The sequence below is a fragment of the Bubalus bubalis genome, chromosome 11, assembly GCF_019923935.1.
Source record: "Bubalus bubalis isolate 160015118507 breed Murrah chromosome 11, NDDB_SH_1, whole genome shotgun sequence".
Lineage (NCBI taxonomy): Eukaryota > Metazoa > Chordata > Mammalia > Artiodactyla > Bovidae > Bubalus > Bubalus bubalis.
This window is the reverse complement of record NC_059167.1, coordinates 66,511,596-66,530,762: the sequence shown is the minus strand read 5'-3', so window position 1 is coordinate 66,530,762 and position 19,167 is coordinate 66,511,596. Positions and strand designations below refer to the sequence as shown.

At 38.1% G+C, this 19,167-nt stretch overlaps 1 long non-coding RNA gene across 2 annotated transcripts; it reads left to right on the top strand.

Moving 5' to 3' along the window:
* The first annotated feature begins 1,446 nt into the window (after positions 1–1,446).
* On the top strand, positions 1,447–17,624 carry LOC102406738. 2 transcript variants are annotated; one of them, XR_328225.4, is made up of 4 exons: positions 1,447–1,610; positions 3,135–3,215; positions 6,728–6,864; positions 10,000–17,624. It is a non-coding gene; the product is annotated as an uncharacterized LOC102406738 (long non-coding RNA). The 2 variants fall into 2 exon arrangements; XR_328224.4 differs by lacking the exon at positions 6,728–6,864 and having other exon boundaries at positions 1,454–1,610.
* Positions 17,625–19,167: the final 1,543 nt, after the last annotated feature.

The window sequence follows — 19,167 nt, the reverse complement described above, 5'->3', positions numbered from 1 at the left end:
GTCCTTACCTTGTTTCTGATCTTAAAGCCAAAGTATCATCTCACCATTAAGTGTAATATTAACTATAGATTTTCCCATAAATGCTCTATATTATGTTAAAGTGTTAAGTCTCCTAGTTGTGTCAGACTCTTTGCAACCCCAAAGACTGTAGCCCGCCAGGCTCCTCTGTCCATGGAATTCTCCATGCAAGAATACTGGAGTGGGTTGCCATTCCCTTCTCCAGCAAATCTTCCCCACTCAGGGATCGAACCGTGGTATCCCGCATTGCAGGCAGTTTCTTTACTGTCTGAGTCACCACTTCTGTAAAAGTAATTTCTTGGCCTCATTTGAAGACTTAGGAAACTGGATCTCAGCTGTAGCGGTAGGGAATCTGTACTTCTAGGAAGCAGGTCAGATGACAGCCTTAATGGTGTTTGAGGACCTTACTGCCCAGCTATGGTTTTTCCAGTAGTCATGTACAGGATGTGAGAGCTGAACGACAAAAAAGGCTGAGGACCGAAAAATTGATGCCTTCGAACTGCGGTACTGGAGAAGACTCTTGAGAGTCCCTTGGAAGCAGGGAGATCAAGCCAGTCAATCCTAAAGTAAATCAACCCTGAATGTGCACTGGAAGGACTGATGCTGAAGCTGAAGCTCTAATGCTTTGGCCACCTGATGAAAAGAACCGACTCCTTGGTAAAGACTCTGATGCTGGGAAAGATTGAGGGCAGGATAAGGAGGGGGCGGCAGAGGATGAGATGGCTGAATGGCATCACTGACTCAATGGACATGAGTTTGAGTAAGCCTGGTGTGCTGTAGTCCATGGGGTCGCGAAGAGTCGGATAGTATCGAGCGACTGAACAACAGTGTTAAAAGTTCCTGGGCCCTGAAAATGAAACTACTAGTAGCATATTTTAACCTGCTGCTGTTGCTGCTAAGTCGCTTCAGTCGTGTCCGACTCTGTGAGACCCCACAGACGGCAGCCCACCAGGCTCCCCCGGCCCTGGGATTCTCCAGGCAAGGACACTGGAGTGGGTTGCCATTTCCTTCTCCAATGCATGAAAAGTGAAAAGTGAAAGTGAAGTCGCTCAGTAGTGTCTGACTCAGCGACCCCATGGACTGCAGCCCACCAGGCTCCTCCATCCATGGGATTTTCCAGGCAAGAGTACCGGAGTGGGGTGCCATTGCCTTCTCCATATTTTAACCTAACGATGGCTTAAAATAGTCACGCGGCCTAGCCATAGACTACCTAACGACGAAGTTCCGCTGCTTAACGCGGAAATAATTTTACGCTCTTAAGAAATTAATTAAGAAAGTATTTTTCCCTATTACCTCAAACCGGATACGCAACCACAAGCAAAAACAGGGCGAAAGAGTGGGGCTAGAGCTATTGATTGACACACATTCCAACCAACCTACAGCGGAAGAAGAGCGCGCCTGCGCAAGTCATTATCCAATCTGTACTCAGCATTAGCGGAAGAGGCGGGGCGCCTGGAAACGGCCGCCGCAGAGTTGGCGGACTTGAGAAGGAGCGAAGATGGCGGAGTGAGGCTCTTTGAGGCTATCTGGCCTTTGGGCCAGGGGGCGGGCCGGCCCCCGGGCACTGGAGTGCTTCTGCCGGCCCGTGCGAGGTAAGCCGGGAAGGCTAGGGACGGGGGAACTAGCAGGAGGTGGCGCGGCCCAAACTATCCGAGGAATAGAGTGCACAGAGGCTGCCCGCAGCTGGTGCGGGCCCTGGCTGGGCGCTGGTTTCCTTCTGAGCTGCCCTAGGGCGGCCGCCCCTGCCTTTAAAGGTGTATTGAGCCACTTCTCAAAACCGTTCCGCCACTGACGTCAGTGCCTTGGCTTTGGCTGCATTTGTGCTTTCGGCTCGTTCCCCAATGGTTGCACCCACGCTGTTGTATATCTGGCATTTTCTGTGTCGGCCATCAGTTTATCTTTGAAGAATATCTTAGTTTTATTGGTTTGTTTCTGTTCGTCTCACGACTTCTTGCCCACTGTTTTGCCTTGAGTCTCGGGTCTCAATCGAGGCCTGTCCGAGTTCTGAGTATTTTGTGTCCCCGTCTCGTTGACCTTGAGATTTGATGTAACAGGTCAGGTTCCCCACCCTCCCACACCACCCCGCCCGGGGATTTCAGTTTGAGTGTGTGTATCATGTATGTACTCTTGCTTAACTCTTGTTATATCCATTTATTCCCACTACCACCTCTCAAACTTTTTTAAGGTCTGAGAAAGCAGCTTTGTCCTTGTATGACCTGACAGTTGCCTAATGGCGTGTTAGTCTCGGCTGAGTAGATAAAATTCACCGTAGTTTTCCAGAGCTGAAAGAGTCAGTGTACAATTTAATTTTTATATATATATATATATATATATATATATATATATTTTTTTTTTTTTTTAGAGAGAGAGAATGAGGAAGAGTTTGGGGGATTATTATTAGAAAGTAATTTGTTTAATGGGGAGAGATTACAAAGTATAATACTCAGGCATTTCTGTTCTGTTTTTGTTTAACTTTATGGGATGTGTCTTTTTGTAATTTGAGTTGTTATGAGCCCTCACATTTATTCGGTCTTTCAGTTAAATTGGGGGAAGGGTTCCTGTTACTAGGTTTCTGAGTTGGTGAAGGCTGTTTGAAACTGGCACGTTAGTTAGGCCCGGTTCAAATGACGTGTGGTAATACAAATGAATGTGACTGGTACACTTTTTGCTGGCCCTGGATTTAGCAGAGCTGAAAATACCGGGTGAAGAAATAAAACCTTTCTGTTGCTTTTGTCTGGAGTAGTTTTTTCTTTTCATTTAGCAAAGTAAAGAAAATATGGGGCAGAACATTCTTCCTACCTTAGAAACAGGGGAGTGGTCATCTTTACTAAAGCAGAGGTCTTCTGTGGCAGGAGAGGGTCCACAGCATCATCAGATTCTCAAGGGGAACCTTGTTTAAAAACTTGAGAACCACTGCTTCAGGAGTTTTGACATCTTTATAAAATTAATGCCAGTGCAGATAAAGAGTAACTTCTTTTCTGATTGTTCCTTCCAAATAGTTTTTTATAATGTTTTAAGACTTATTTGGTTCATTTGGATAATTATGCACATAGATGCATATAGCACAAATGAGGGCTATATCCTTACTGTAATTTTTTTTCTTCCCCTTACTGCAGGAAGAACAGTTTCCTTGCCATTTAGGTGCTTTTATATTCATCTCAAAAAGAAAACAAAATGCTGAACTCGGGATTTGGCAAGTGAGTAAAAGTAGCTAACGCTTTCAAATACTGTTAAAGTAGTTCAGAAATAGTTAGATGGAAGTGGCTAGAAATAGCCACTAGAAATAGCTAGATTTACACTCAATCATTTATTTTCAACAAAAGCAATGTATTAGACATAAAAGAAAATAAAAATTTGATCATTTGCCCAAACCAATAATTTTTGTTGGATAAGGAGGAAAGATTTAAGTAGACTGTAGGAGATCAGTTGATAAAATATAAATGTTACTGGGCAAATTTTAGAGTATATTCACTTAAATTTGAATTATAAAGCCTTTTCTGCTGCTACTGCTAAGTCGCTTCAGTCGTGTCCGACTTTGTGCAACCCCATAGGCAGCAGCCAGCCAGGCTCCGCCGTCCCTGGGATTCTCCAGGCAAGAACACTGGAGTGGGTTGCCATTTCGTTCTCCAATGCATGAAAGTGAAAAGTGAAAGTGAAGTCGCTCAGTCGTGTCTGACTCCTAGCGACCCCATGGACTGCAGCCTACCAGGCTCCTCCATCCATGGGATTTTCCGGGCAAGAGTACCGGAGTGGGGTGCCATTGCCTTCTCCAATGGTACCCCACTGCATTTAAGAGTATATTCACTTAAATTTGAATTATAAAGCCTTTTCAGTACACCTTTATTATCTTTTGGTATGAATCTATTCTGAATTTACCACAGAAGTAAAGTACATTCTGCTGCTCGAAGAGCATTAAGTGACAGTGCTTTCATAGTAGACAGTAACCTTATGTGCAAATTAGGGTTCACAGCTACTGTATTAGTTTCCTGGGCTATAACAAAGTACTACTAAGTGGGTGACTTGGAGATCAGACATCTAAAATCAAGGTGTTGGGGGGCCATACTCTCCCTGAAGGCACTTGGGAAGGATTTGTTCCAGGCCTTTCTTCTAGTTTTTGATAGTTCTTCAGCTTGTGGCAGCATAACTCCATTCTTCACCGGGCATTCTCCCTGTGTATGTCAGAGTCCTAAATTCTCCTTTTATAAGGACACTAATCAGATTAGGGGCCCATTTGGCTTCAGTATGACTTCATCTTAATTACTTATGCAGTGACCCTGTTTCCAAATAAGGTCACATTTTGAGGTACTTGTAAGACAACTACGAACTTGGGGATGACATATGACATAGTTCAACCCATAATGTCTATTTAGTCTTACACCTTGATTATACTATATGAAAACATTCCATGTTCAACTGCTTTACGGATTAAAATCTTGTATCCCAATTTTATAAGGTGCTTAAATATAGTCAAACTCATAGAGCCTGACAGTAGAAGGATGGTTGCCAGGGGCTTCAGGCAGTGGAAATTAAGATTTATTTAATCAGTACAGAGTTTCAGTCTTGTGATACGAAGAGTTATAGAGATGGATGGTGGTGATGGTTGCACAATAATGTGAATGTACTTAATGCCATTGAACTGTACACTTAAAAGGGTTAAGATGGTAAATTGTATGTTATGTGTATTTTACAATTAAAAAATGAAAAAAGGTAAGTGAAAAGCTCCAACTATGTATATTTTAATATTAAGAAAAGGAATAAAAATGGAGGAAACAGAATAAGTGCCCTTTAATTAGTAAGCATCTTTTATCTTATGCTTTTAGAGTAAAGGCTTTGTTGCTTGGATTTATAACCTTAATTAAGTCCATGCACTGTTGAATAAAAATTCAGCTGAGTTAATTAATTTTAATTGAAGTATAGTTGATTTACAATGTTGTCTTAATGTCTCCTATACAGTAAAGTGATTTAATTATACATACACACACACACACACACACACACACACACACACACACACATTCTTTTTTATATACTTTTCCATTATGGTTTATCCCAGGACTTTGAATATAGTTCCTTATGTTAATACAGTAGGACCTTATTCATCCATTCTGTATATGATAGTTTGCATCTAGTAACCCAAACTCCCACTCCATCTGTCTCCTACCTCAACTCCCCCTTTGCAACCACAAATCTGTTGTGAGTCTATTTCTGCTTCATAATAGGTTCATTTGTGTCATATTTTAGATTTCACACATCAGTGATATCATACAGTATTTCTCTTTTTGACGTCACTTAGGATGGTAATCTCTAGTTGTATCCATGTTGCTGCAAATGGCATTATTTCGTTCTTCTTATAGTTGAGTAGTATTCCATTGTATATATGTGCCACATCTTTATTCATTCATCTGTTGCTGGACATTTAGCTTGTTTCCACGTCTTGGCTATTGTGAATAATGCTGCTGTTAACATAGGGGTGTGTGTGTCTTTTTTAATTATGTCAGCAGAGTAAAGATCAGATTGGCTTCATTAAATTATTCATGAGTCAGGCAGCCTCTCATCTAGCAGACAGAAAGGAGCTCCACTGAGCTGTAGAAGAGGAAAGGTGGGAATGGGGCAGAAACAGGAAATTATTAGCAAAAAATACATTATTTCAGGGAAGGTCATCCTCCTAAGAGGAACAGAAGGGTCCTGCTGACCGGGCAATTCCAGACTGACTGGTTAAAGGTTACATTTCTGCAGGAGGTTGAAACTGCAGTTAGGTTAGGTATTAAAGTCTTGGTTTGGTGATGTGGGGTTAGCATAAGGGACTCCATATTGGGCCTGAGTAATAGAAATTTTACATTTGTATAGAAACCTATAAATCTATAGGGAACTGATAAACACTAATCAGTGCTTTTGTACTTACAAAGTAAGTGCTTTTGTATTTACAAAGTACCTTTAAATTCTGGTGGAGAATGATCTCTAGTATACTTTAAAGGAAAAATCAGGGTGCAGAACAAGGTGTATAGTACTTTCATTTATAGGGAGGAAATAAATCTACTTAAGCAGATCTATATTAGTATAGTCTATCCATATTTGGGGGCAGAAACTGTCTAACCCTCCATTTGTTTCAAATAGGACACTTTAAAACTTAATTTGAATGACAGTGATACCCACTTTGTTTTATGAAATGTGTTCTGAATTTACGTAGCAAAGTAAGAAAGTACTTAACTCCTATGGTATATCATTCTTCACATCCTTAGAGGAAGCAAAGTGTATGAGCTATTTATTGATGTATAACTAATTACCCAAATTTTGGTGGATTAAAACAACAATAAACATTCATTATCTTTCACAGTTTATGTGGGTCAGCAGTTAGGGAGCAGCTTGGATGGTTTCTGGCTTAACGTCTCATAAGGTTATATAGTCAAGATACTAGCTGGGATGGTAGTCATCTGGTCTGATTCTATGGTGGCTCGTTCACATGGATAGCAAGTTCATGCTGGTGGTGGAAAGCCTCAGTTCCTTCCACTGTCAGCCTCTTCCAGGGCTGCTTGAGTGTCCTTATGATACAGCAGCTGGCTTATCCCAGAACAAGGCACGAGCCTCAATCCCACCTCTGACCTTGCCTCAGAGGTTAGTCACTCACTTCCTCATTCTTTTCCTCATTGTTTGAACACTAACTAGTATACTGCAATACAATTTTGACACTAACCATCTGGAATTAATGCAGACCCCTCCACCCAAGTCAAAGGACATGACCCCCAAGAAGACTGCCCTTACTTTAGATGTCAGCTGTATTTTGAAGGAACCTCAGGACACTTCTACTTCTGACCAACTGGCTGCAGATTCAGGGATTCCGATGACCCTGTAAGAACCAATTTTGGGTTTTGTTGGTTTTGTATGTTGTTTTTCTGTTCTCCATTTATCTGAGCTCTAATACTTATTTTTCTCTTCTTGCTGCTTTGGGTTTAGTTTTACTCTTTTTCTAGTTCCTTAATATATAAAGTCAGGTTGTAGATTTGATACCCTTCTTTTTCAATTTAAGCATTTACAACTATAAATTTCTCTCTCAGCACTGCTTTTGCTGCATCCTGTAAGTTTTGGTATATTGTGTTTGTTTTCTTTTGTCTCAAGATTTTTCTTTTTTGACTGCACTATGTCTTCATTGCAACACACAGGCTTAGTTGCCATGTAACATCTTAGTTCCCTGACCAGGGATCAAACCCATGTACCCTGAATTGGAAGGTGGATTCTTAATCACTGGACCACCAGGGAAGTTCTTGCCTCAAGATATTTTCAAAGTTCCCTCGTGATTTCTTCTTTGACCTGTTGGTTGTGTCGGAGTATGTTGTTTAATTTCCACTGGTTCACTTACTGTAAATTCCCGAGATTTGTAGTCTCCCTCTAGGGACAGGGGCAGTCAAAATTTTTTATTATACAGTGGTTACATAGATCAGCCTTGACTCATTTTTAGAACAGATTATTAAAGGGGTTAAATACCAGGGGCAGCAATAAGGGGGGAACACCTTAGAAGCTGACTACTACATAAAGTCATTTGACTCAGATCCAGCTGGCACAAGAGCTACAATGAAAATTCCTGTTTTATCTTTTCATCCTCTTAAGTCAAATTTTTTAATATAAAAAATTTATAAATTAAAAGTAAATTACTTTTTTCCTGTATCATCAGCAGCAGTAAACAAGTGAGTTTAGGGACCCAGAAATGCCTAGTAAGGCACCACCTTTACAGAATGTATGTGTAAGTTTTATAGATCACAGTGTATAGTTGTAGTTTCTTCTAACTCTGCTGCAGCTGCTGCTAAGTCACTTCAGTCGTGTCCGACTCTGTGCAGCCCCATAGACGGCAGCCCACCAGGCTCCGCCGTCCCTGGGATTCTCCAGGCAAGAACACTGGAGTGGGTTGCCATTTCGTTCTCCAATGCATGAAAGTGAAAAGTGAAAGTGAAGTCTCTCAGTCGTGTCCAACTCTTCCATGGGATTTTCCAGGAGACTCTAGAACCTGTCTATTAAAATTTTAGCTCATGTTGGCTAAGTGTATTTAAGAGCCCTGCTATTCATTCATTTATTCAACAGATTTTTATTAAGTGCTTACTATGGGTCACACACTATTCTAGGTGCTTGGGATTTCAGTGAACAAAACAGGTTCCTTCCTGGTGGAGTTTTCATTTTAGGACACAAGACAAACTTATGGAGGTCGCCATAAGTTTGTTTTCTATGTGAGTCAGTTTCTGTTCTATAAACACATTCTTAAATCATTTTTTAGATTCCACATGTAAGTGATATCATACAAAACTTGTCTTTCTCTGACTTACTTCACTTAATATGACATCTCTAGGTTCATCCATGTAGCTGCAGTGGCATTAAGGAAAAGGCACATTAAAAAAAAAAAAAAAAACTTGTTTGGTTTACATAGAAGTCTTTCAGCATATTTATTTGTAGAAAGAACTAGCTTTCCCCTTCAAGATTACTACCAGTTAAAACTGAACTACAGAAAAGTCTAGTGGCTGGTACAAACCTTGAACTAGCCAGATTAAGTTTCTATAATGAAATAGCTCTGTTCTCCATAGCATTCTAAAGGCCTGTCTGTGGATCTTCTCAGTTTTTCCTCTCATTTCCTCTGCTGCATTTATACCAAAGGCAAGTTCTGTAGTTCTTTTCCTTCTATTTGATTCTGAATTAATTTACATTTGCCTTTTGTAGGTTTTAAATCAGAACTGTCAGCAGTCTTGCTAGTTCAGTTTGGAATTGAGGTTTTTGTTGTTTAATCTCTGTTGCATACCCTAAAAATGGAGGGCTAGGAAGACTGGTTAGCCAGTCACCATTGGCCATTTTTGTAAGCTTAAGTAATTTAAGCATTCGATATGCATTTGTAACTTGTTATTTTATATACACATGTACATAAAATTTAGACTTCTCAGATGGCACTAGTAATAAAGAATCCACCTGCCAATGCAGGAGATGCAAGAGACACAGGTTCAACCCCTGAATCATAACATCCCCTGGAGTAGGAAATGGCAACCCACTCTAGTACTCTTGCCTGGAGAATCCCATGGACAGAGGAATCCCATGGATCCTGGTGGGCTGCAGTCCATGGGGTCACAAAGAGTCGAGCACGACTGAGCACACACACATATAGATAAAATTTATCATCTTAACTGTATTTAAATGTGCAGTTCAGTGGCATTAAGTATATTCACATTGTTGTCCAACGATTACCACTGTCTTTTTCCAGAACTTACCATTCCAAACTCAATACCCTGTAGTCATTAACTCACCACTTCCCCAATGCCTCCAGTTCCTAGTAACCTCTATTTCACTTTCTTTCTCTATTAATTTGCCTCATCTAGGTACCTCATGTAAGTGGACTTTATACAGTATTTGTCCTTTTTTGTCTGATTTACTTTTGCAAATATTTACAATTTAAGTGTTATGTTCAATTCCAATGAACTGCTGCTGTTTTTACATGCTTACATTGGATGACCATGGTACAGTACATACTGTTTTACCTGTGGTTATAGTTTACAAACTTTTTATTGTTTACTCTTAGTCTTAAGTAGTTAAAGATAATTCTGAGTAAGATGATACACATGGTTTTGCCTATTAAGTATTTAAACATCACCTTTGAAGTACAGTACTGCTTTTAAACACAGATGTTTTACATAGAATCATTTCATGGCTATAAAGACTTGGCATATATTACTGATTTGTGTAACATGAAATTGACGTGTGTATCTCATTTTATATAATACTAGTTTTTATATAAATCTAACTTTTTGTGTATACTTACCTATTTTTTCTGGCTATTGCTTCTGCTTTTCTGGTAATACTGAATTTGGTGGTGTGGTTGGATATTTTCTTTTAAACAATATGCAATCCAAGCAGTTTTTTTTCCCCTGGGTTTTTAAATACTACTTTTAAAAAGTAAGCTCCTGTAGAAGTACCTATCTTAATCCTTCTGTTTTTTAATTTATTTTGTATTTCCAGGTATTTCTACATTGTCTCCTGGAGTGGGGTAGTCCTACTTCTCTTATCTGGTCACCTTCCCTGTTGAAATGTGGATGTCTCTTCTCTACACTTTGCCTCCATGACTTGGACTGGAAAGGCTGCTCTTCTTTTTGCTCCCCACTCAGATTCAGCACAGAGAAGCCCTGGGGTGGAGTCATTCTGCCAGGTTCTCCTGGAAGAGAAGCTACTGACATATCTTCAGCTGCTCTTTGCTCAATCAGAAAGATATTATTTCAAAAGCTGAAGGCTGATGTCTGGTTTGAAACAGATGCTTTGATGGTGATATTTGTAAATTCTTTACCTTTTGTTCCAAACAAGAAGACTGAATATAAATAGCAGGTATCGGTATGACATCAGGGTTTTGGGGGTTTTTTTAACGTCTTCCAGTTTTAATCACTATCATGATAAGCACAGTTGAGACTTGCAACAGTAAATTCCAGATATATGTTCTAATTTGAAGTGAAAGAGATGCTTAAAGAGATGGCTTACATATGTATCTAAATCCTGGCTTATCCTTTGACATGGATTTACTAGATAAGAACAAAGGTCCCATTTTGCAATAAAACCCTTGGATGTGATAAAAAAGTAAAAAGACAAGATATCACAAGGTTACTTCCATATGTGAATAAACCATCACAAACCTATAAATAGCTATTTTTACATATGTAAGCCCACAGTTTGGGATGATAAGAGGAATTTTTCTCCTGGAGAAGGAAGCTGTGGTTGACTTCATTCTCAGAAATCTTTGGGTATTTGGTATTTTTAAATGTTTTTTCATTCATCTAAGGAATGACCACATTGTGCAGATGCTAACCTTATGAATGCATGCTTGGGTTTAGTGAAAGATTGGTAAAAGGAAACAACAGTTTTGACTCCAGTGATGGAACCCTCTTCACTTCTGTAGCATGAGAGACCTACTGTATTACAAAGTGCTTCATTCTTTTTTGTGGAGTCTTATATAGCACTTGAGACTTGGTTTTACATGCTGCTAAGGCTGGAAGAAAAGTGGCATAAGTGGATTTTCTGTTCAGAGGATATGATGGACCCTACAGTATGACCTGCCTCAGCTATGGACATAGAGGAGTAGAGGAAAAAAGGAGGAAAGTTTCCGTATTACTCCTTTCCCCTAGGAAAAAGAAGTGAAAATGCTTTATGTCTGAGTTTATGGCATTTCACAGGCTTACAGCTCTGTTTTTTGTAAAAGCATAAATAACTTTTTTCCTTTGACCCAAGATGGGTTCTTGGGTATTTTATTTGTTTTCTAGGCCATAGGTGTAATGTTTGACTGAAAAGGCTTGGACTCAGGTAACTTTCTCCAGTTGGAACTGAACTTTCTCATCAGAGAATGGACCTCAAGAAGAAATGTACCCAAACGTGATTGGTTCAGTGTAGATTTAGAAAAATTCAGAGTCTGAAAAAAAGGGAAAAAAACCCCCTCAAACAGGAAAAATAATTCCACTAAGAAAAGTAATGCACTTCCTTTCTGTTAAAACATATATTATCTGATGAACAGTCTATAGGGTAAAGCTGTCCTTAGTTCCAAATCAACAGAGGACCACTGTATGAATTTCCAGGTCTTTACATAAGAAGGAAACCTTTTATAATAAGTCTGTGAGTAGAGAAAGAATTTAAAGCTGCTTCGATGAAATTAAGATCAAATCATCTTCGATCATCTCTGTGATATAGGGAATGTTTGCCCAGGGCCATATGTGCTGTGCTGCTGAAATTTTGGGAAAGATTTATCAGAATTTGAGAGTGATAGAAATAGCCAAAAGTGGAAAATAATTGAGCATTCTTAATCATTAGTTAATGGTCAGCTAGTTTGCATTGACATAAAACATTTTGCAAAATAATTACATAATATAGATAAAATATAATTTCCTTTAATTGTGAGCAATTACTCAGTGGTAAAGCATAGTCAAAGTAGCTTGGATAAAGGTAACTTGAATTTTTCTCTTAGTAACTTCTCAGCCATTTCCTGATGTTTTCTCAGTATTTTGGAATTGTTAAAAAACAGTGTAGGAATGCTTTAGGAATGGAACCTGCCTATATGAGTCCCGTTGGTACATTGAAAATATCAACATTTGTTTGTTAAACCCATCTTCCCCCCTTTTTTTGTCAAGAATCATTTGGCAGGGTATAGAAGAGACGTGTACCAGCAACACCAAACTGTCTTTCCCGCTTGTTTAAATATGTGTGTGTGTATCAGACTCATCTTCTCAAGTTGCTTTACATATTTTCATTTCACAGCTAAGAGACCACTGCTGAATGCTTTCTTTAAAATTGTGTCTGCATCTTGCATGATTTTCATCAGATGGCATTTAACAAAATGGATATATTCCAGTTGTACTTGCCCATTGTTTACTTACTGCATCTACATTGTTTTCCCTGATGTATTTTGTTCCACTTCATGATGGCAAAAGCTGTAATTTTAGGCAGGACTATGCCTCGGTCTGTAGCTGTGCCTACTTCCTTTACTTTGCTCATCCATGTTAGCTGGCATTTTTTCTTTTAAAAAGTTGAACAAAAACGGGATATGTGCAATAGAAATATATATATGTATATTTTTTTTTCTAAATACTTGTGGACAAATGTTACAAGTTGTTTAAGAACAACAAAATCACCAATGTCTTCCATTTTGAGATGTGTATAGTTTTGTAAGCATTAGTGCTTGGTAGCATATTGTAGTGCCATGTTAGGGGATAGTGCATGAGCCTAGTAATACTTTAAACTTCAGGATGAATTACAGAAAATAACTAATAGTGTAAAAAGATTGGGAAACCTAGACCTTTTGTTTTTTTTTCATAAATATTTGAATCTGTGATATTCTCCCTGGGGAAAAAGAGATTAAAGCCAAAAGTACTCATTTTGGAATAGAAATGTGGGGTCACAACATGAGATACTGTCTTTGAGGATATTTAAGCTTTCCATGATGTAGCTGGAAAGCAGTTGCCTTTGTGTCTTTATGAAACCTTACATCAAAATGAGGCCCTATTTCATGATTCGGCTTTGCTCTCTTAAGTTTGAAGTGAGATTGTTCTTACACTGTTCTCGCATTGTATGTCTGGTAGGTTTATTGTTTTCCCACTCCTTTTGCATCGGATTATTTTATATTTTGCATGTTACCAAGATTCTGTTTATTGCTCAAGTGACTGTTTTTCTAATCTGCAGGCCATTTATGCTTCCATCTACAGTATGCTACATGTTAACAGAACAACACTGATCAGTAGTTCAGAGTGTCCTAGATTAATTTCTCATGGGTTTTTCCTGTTTCTAAATCTGCTGAATTGTGTATTGATGAGAATTGGAAATGTAGCTAAATGGAGCCTACCTAGGCTGCCATGTATTAATTCTCCGCTTGGTTATAGTAATTGCCTCAGACAGCTTTCACTTTTTTTTGCTTTCCTTGTAGAAATAAAAGTTTGTTTTGTTCTGAAAGCATAGCTTTCTGTAGAAAAGAAATTCCTACCTCTAAAAGCTTTCATGATAACTTGGAAATGGCAGTTTTCTGGGTTGATTTTTAGATCTCAGGAGAGTTCAGGATACACAGATTCTACGTTCGTATGATAGGAAATGCAAAACATTTTTAATGTGGTATGACACGTGCAGAAGCAGGCTTAAACAAATCGACTCTTGGGCAGCAGATCTCCGGGGACCCAGGTTTAGGTTCTTTGACTGTACTTAAAGTGGTTGTACGCTTGGTTCAAGTAGTTTAGTGCCTGGGAGAATCCACTTATGAAAAGCATTTAAACGTTTTTAAAAATACCTCTGAAAAGGTAATGAATGCAAAATAGCAGAGTATATAGGAAAGGATATTTCCTGTTGCAAAAAAAAAAGCCATAAAACAAGCTCATAATTTTCAAGAGGTAGAATTTCAGTAGCAATAACAGTTCTGCATGTATAATAAGTTGCATTAGCAAGGTTGTACAATAGACTACTACTTGAATTTGAGACTCTGTGATCAACAGAATTCCATGAAAGGAAAAAGATGTTTTGGATAAAGAATGTATAAAGGTACTTAAAAAAACTATGAATGTGCATGAATATATCATTATGTGAGAAATAGCAACTGTTGTGTAAGTCAAAGTTTAAATACTTTACTTGGTTGCTAGAGCAGAGGTTCTTTAGAGCTTCATTAAATTAACCTTATCTGATGCTTAATCTGGACATACTCCTGCTGATGTATCCCCACTGAAGCTCATCGTGTGGGGATTTTGCTCATGACGTTTCTTTTAGCAACAGGCCATTTATAAAATGGTGTACATTTTGCTTTGTCACCTCATCTTTCTCCATTAGTTTCCTGGGTACATTTTTTAAAGAGAGAAAAGTTTGTTGTGTGTATATATTTATGGTTTAAAAAACAAACCAAGAGCTTGGATAACTGGCTTTTCCTCATGCCTATTAGTATAGGGGAGTTAGGATTTAAAGGTGTTAAGCAAAAGGATTGAAAGGAATGGCCAAAGACAGTACATCATCTAATGTAGATGTGCCAAGGCCTGTGGTCTACAACAGGAACCCAGCAAACTATTTTTCTTGATCTGAAGAATAACACAGCTCTCACATCTGGATGTAATGGTGGAACAAGGGCGACTACTTTTACCTCATGTTCATCTTGGCCATTTAGTACCTTGAAGATTCCCAAAAAGTGTGTGTTCCATTGTTTCCCAGGGGGAAAAGCTGAAAGATAAATAGAGTGGATCTAAGAAAATAGTGCCTCTTGAATACTAAATTCTTAAATGGCAACTCCAAAGGATAGAGAAAGGCTATATTAAATGATTATAGCTCCTCTTTATATGTCCTATGCCTTCAGTTGGTGTCAGAGGCATTGGAATAACCAAGCAATATTCAGACATCTGCACGATCATGAGGACACCACTGCATATTACAGTGATGTCAACAGTTTAGTTACTTAGAACAATTAAAGATTACCCTCAACAGCCACATTAATAGTTCTAAATGCTCAAATGTGCTCTTAAGTTTTTGTGGTCTCAAAGTATGGTTGATTATTTTTCAATATTGTGATCCCGTGTTTACTCTTTATGTACCTGTGATATGCAAAATATGAAGAGACCCTTGGCCTCCAGGAGTTTACATTCTCATGGTGCTGCTGGTACAAGCAAATTGCTTCTAGTTCATTCAGAACATTGCTTGGCTGTTAATTATACCATGTTTGGAAGGATTCCTTGGCCAACAGTTTTCAAAAGCAGAGGGCTATGCTAAACTTCAGGGCATTGATTTTTGAGTTTACATTGTATTAGCTCTGCTGTTCATAAACTCCTTTTCCCCAGGGAGCTGTGCAGGTATGCTCATTAATGTGAATCAGAAACCATTCTGCCTAAGAGCGTTTTCATCGTCTATACCACCTATGTATGCTCTTCTATGCCATCACTGTCAGTAAATGGCCAAGAAAACTTAACTGCTCCAGAGGGCATCTGTCAGTACTCTTTTCCCAAATTTTTACATTATTCTCTACCCGAAAGGACCAGAATTTGCAATTAAGCCTTTTATAACTGAATAGTGGTCCTAATTTTAACCTTTTTGTGTGTGACTTTTGTACCTCTATTCTGAAGCAGCATTGTGATAGATGTGGAGCAGCTGCCTGCATTTCTAAGCAATCACTTTATTAACCTATATTTTCAGTGGAAACTGCATGTATCCTTGTAATTTCCCCTAATTCCTCTTAGTCAAAGAGTTTACTCTGCATGTTTATTAAAACTGGGTCTGGATGAAAGTACGAGCAATAGTGGCAGGCCCATAACTCTTAAGAGTATAATATTCCTAATGCATAGTTGAAAATGTACAGTGTTAATGTGGTTACTATTAATTATATATATCCATTTATTAGTAATGAAGCAATAGAGACTTAAACCACTATCTTGAATTTATTGTTTGGATCATTAGTTTTCATTTTGTAAGTAAAGACTCTTTCTTCCATTGAAAATGGGAGCTAGAACAGGGGCAACCACAAGACATTCAGACTGTCAAGAATAGAGCATAACAGTGCTCACCCTCTAACCTCTTGCCTGGTTCCATTAGTCCCCAAGCATGTTTAAAAACAAAAAGCACAAACTAAGCATGTTGAGTAAAAAGCTGCTGTGGCTCTAATAATCAAGTGCAGAGTTTCAGAAAGGGTATGGAGTGCCAGTGTGGAAGAAATAACCAGGAATGGGATTTGTCTGATAAAGTTTATGTGGCTTAAGTTTGGATCTCTTTTAAGACTAGAATCTTAAAAAAAAAAAGACTAGAATCTTGAAAGTGAATAGAGACTATAATGCACGTATTTCAGATGTTCCAGGATTTTCAGGTAACTGGGCAGCTCTTTGGATGGTACTGCTATTAACCAGCCGTAAGAGTTCCTTCCAGCAAAGGAGCCCTTTACATTTTATGGAAATAGTCCTTAAAATATACACACATCTATGGTTTGGTTTCTCTATGTTCCTGTATTCAAATTTTCAAAGAAAAGTTTTATAGCCTGAGTTTTATCCTTAATGTTTTGGTTAGACTTCATAATTTGTTGCTTAAAGTTTTTTATGACAGGTAAAACGAACAGCTTTTCCCATTTTGAAGAAAAACCTTGTCATTTGTTTTCTTGATGTAGAAAATAAACCAGTTTATTGTGATAGCTTACAATTTTTTGAGATGATTTCTGATTTTGAAATAACCCATGTAAGAACATGTGATAATGACAAATGTACAAATGGGATTCATTGTATCTGAAAGAGGCCTAAGTAGAAGAGAATTCAGGATTAGACTGGTTTTCACTAGGCACCATCCAGTTTCACCTTCTGTGATTGAACAATATTTTTTCCAAAATTATTTCAACCTGATTTTAATCTTTGCTGTGGGATTTGATTCCAAATACCTTTGGATAACTTTCCAGTAGTTAAAAATTGCATTACTAATAGTCATTTCACTCAGTTCAGGAAGTGAAACGTCATATCCCATATGTATATCCCATATGTCAAGTTTCTCTTTGCTACTTAAGGATAACATGTCTGCCAAACAAACCAGTAAAGATTGAAGGACAGAGTTTCTCTAATCTCTGTTTCCATTATTCCACTAGGGCATGTTAAAATGTTAATATTAGAAATCCAAACATCACAGATTTCTCCAGGAACTCATACTTCTAAACCTTTAAGTCAGAATAGATATGTTAAGGTTAGAATTTTCAGATTTTGTCTCCTTTGGTGATGGTATGCCACACCATAGATTAAAATCTTTTTCTCCCAGGGATAAGTATTCTGGCAATAATATCATCAGTCCTTAAGCAACAGTAATGTTTTCACCCTTACCTTAAAACCACCTATCACTGGTAATTTTAAAAGATTCATATTAGAATAACCTTCACATAGACTTACTTCACTAGCTTGTTTTTACGGTTCAGCATCTTCTCCCTCCCATGGTATATAAGATAATGCTAAAAGACTTTCATTGACTGGAGTTTTACAAAAGGCCGCTTGCTTTCTAATCTATGCATCTTTGGGATTGTAGATGAAATTTTATTCTTTGCTGTAAAAAGGAACTGCTGTAAGAGTTAGAAACTCTGCACCTGTGTACATATATATTTTGGCAATAAAGCAGCATGGGCTGAGAATGCACTGAAATTTTACTGTGTTATTATTTGGAATGGGTAATTGTAATAATGCAGTAAATTATGGAGATTGAAGAAGGAGCCTCTTCACAGATGTGTGCTGAGGTAGGCTCCAGATGTCAAACAAACAACCTGGGTTTCTTGATAACAAGTTGTAGCAGTTTCTGGTGTAGTTCAAGGAAAAAACAGGTAACCATATGAATAAAGAGGCACCACATTTAAAGTATGCCCTTATGCCATCCCCTTTTTTAACCTAAATTTAGGACCAACTTTATGCTAGGTCTAGGAGCAAATGTGTAGCTTCTGGTAAGGAAATAAGTGAGCTAAGTTCAGTAATGATAAAATTATTGCAGATAATCCATTCTATCTGAAATACATAAAACATTTAAGATGCTTTTATATTTAACTTTAAAAAGTTAAGTAACTAAAGAGGTTTTAACACTAAGATACCTCATAGGTTCAGGGGAAAGGAGTTATTTCAAATTTAAGAAAGTAGATGTTACAAGCTTCCTTGAGATTTGGCTGTTAACAAAGAACAAGCTATGTGGTTTTTGTGATGTGACAACTAATGTAATAGTTCCTTCCTTTGATTTCTGAGACTTCATTTAACACCGTGATACATTCTACTCCCAGGTCCTGTGCTAGATGGTGGAGTTAACAAAAACTGAGATGGTTTCTGCCATTAATTGAGGAGCTTGAAAGTGTACAACTTGGAAACCTTCAATATGCAATTTTTTTGTTCTTACAAGTATGTGGATTTTGGGGGGGGTGGTGCACCACATGGCATGCGGGATCTTAGTTCCCCAACCAGGGGTTGAACCCATGTCCCCTACAGTGGAAGCACAGAGTCATAACCACTGGACCGCCAGGGAAGTCTTAAGTACACGTAATTTTGAAAATACTTTTATTCAACATATATACAATGCTAAATGATATCTTTACAGTCTATTAATATCAGCCAGTCATTGATGTTAGACTTCCAGAGGAGCTCTTATACCACTAAGGCTTGTTTAAAAGTCAGTCATTTGTGAGTATCAATAACAACATTTATAAAGGCATATACCAAAATTGTAAATGAACATGCCCTTTGACTCTGTTCCACTTTAGGAATCACTCCTACAGAAATACCTGGACAGATATGCAAAGATATGTATGAGGGTCCAGTATAGGAATGGTTAAATTCTGATGCATTCATATGACTGAATCATAGTAAGTGTTAAGTAATTGGTGAGGCCTGGTATAGTAAGCTGTGACATGTGCTATACAAGAAGCAGGTTGCAGAATAATGTGAAAAATATTACTGCCTATTATGTCTGTCCACATGAATTAAAGTTATAATAATTAGCATTTATTGAGCATTTACTATTAAGGACTACTCAATTAATTAGATGTATTCAGTAACTTATTTAATCCTCACTAGCCCTAGTTAGCTTTTAACCCCTATTTTAAAAGAAGAGTTTAATTCTTCAAGTTCATGGCTAATAAGTACCCAAGCCACAATTTGAATCCAAATCATTTGGCTCCCACATTGCTAGCTACTGTGCCTCTCAAAAATA